The following is a 1,723-nucleotide window of genomic DNA, read 5'->3' on the forward strand; positions in this document are numbered from 1 at the left end:
TTCATTGTCTGTTTCCTGATGACTGTGGGCTCTGTGTAAACAGGGATATGGTTCATTTTGCTGATTGTAAGCTTCCACACCTTTTTAAGGTCCTCAAAAGGGAATATTAGAGGATTTAATGAGACATCAGCATTTATGGGTTATAGGAGGGAGATCTGACTCAGATCCTGGGAGCAGTTAAGGGGAAGATGGTTCCCCAGGGAAAGACACATGCCATTCAATTTAAAGGATTAATAGGAATTAGGCAGAGAGCACAAGGAGAAGATTAAGTTAGAGAAATAAAACCCAGGCTCAGTTTGAGATCAAGGTGGAGAGCAGGATGGAGAGGATAGAGGGACAGGTAAGAGCCTTGAGAATGCAGACCAAGCCAGACTCTACTTGGGACAGTTTCCAAGGTCGGACATGATCACTGGACTTTTGAGAAGATGATCATCTTGAATTTGAGGAAGACTATGAGGATTTACTCTTCCTTGTCAGCTTGACTGACTTTGGATCACCTAGCCAATACATGTCTGGGCATATGGGTGGGATATTTACCTAGAGAAAACACAGCCTGGATATAGGGAGCACCATCCCATGGACTGGGGTTCAGGACTGAATGAAGGGGGGGAAAGAAGTCATTCATCTCTCTCTGTTTCCTGAGGAGGCAGTGTGACCAGCTGTCTTATGCTCCTCTCCCAATGGCTAGAGCTGCACTTGTGTTTAGACCTTACCAAGTGCAATGGACTGTTCTTTCAACTGTGAGTCAAAATAAATCTTTCCTCATTTCCTTTGTCAGGTATTTGGTCACAGCAACAAAAAGAGTAACTAATAAAACTTGGATGACCACCCTGTGGTGGTGGCACACACTTTTAATCCAGGAATTTGGGAGGCAGAGGCAGATGGATCTCTCTGAGTTCAAGGTCAGCCTGGTCTACAGAGTGAGTTCCAAGACAGACAAAGCTACACAGTGAAACACTGTCTTGAAAAAACAAATGAACAAACAAACAAAACTTTCCCTCAAATTTGAAAAAAATAAAATAAAGCAATTTGAATGACCCAGGAACTTGGGTGAGGACCACAGGTTCAGGGACGGAGTGAGTGGAGGGCTTGGAGGAAAAGGGTAGATTGGAAGCCAAGTTCAGCATCTGACAAGATGTGGTTTATGTTGAAGAAGGCAGGAACCTAGAGGTCTGCCTTTCTGGATGACTGAAGACTAGGGAGGGGGTAGGCTCTCCTGGGCAAAAGGTTGAATTTCAGATGCCATATTACACTGTAGAACACATGCCTTCCATAGAAGGATTTACCACTGGAGAGAGCCAGGCCAGTTACTCAGTGTGTGTGAGTCACCAGTATATAGAATTCAGGTGATGTGGTTAAAGATCTTAGAAGAGGCAGAATAATCAATGGATCACTGGGGTGGTGTTGGGGAGAATATAAAAGGAATGGGTATGGTGTGAGAAAGGTGTAAGGAAGTCAGTCATCAAATCTGGCCAGTAAGACTTCCAGGAAGCAGATAAGAGTCACCTATGCCAAATGCCACTCAAAGATCAGCAAAGGAAAAACTGACAAATGCCTTTGGCATTGATTGATCTGGAGGCCACTGATGATTCTCACATGAGCAATTTTGGTGGGGGTGGTACCGATGTGGGGAGTGATGGTGGGATGGTTGGGTGGTGGTGATACTTATACAAATATAGTAGACCTGTGAGACAGAGGAGTGGGGACAATTGATCCAAAGAAA

Source organism: Microtus oregoni, unplaced genomic scaffold, assembly GCF_018167655.1.
Source record: "Microtus oregoni isolate MIOR12 unplaced genomic scaffold, Mior012 000012F_ref0000307, whole genome shotgun sequence".
In the NCBI taxonomy this organism is placed as follows: Eukaryota; Metazoa; Chordata; class Mammalia; order Rodentia; family Cricetidae; genus Microtus; species Microtus oregoni.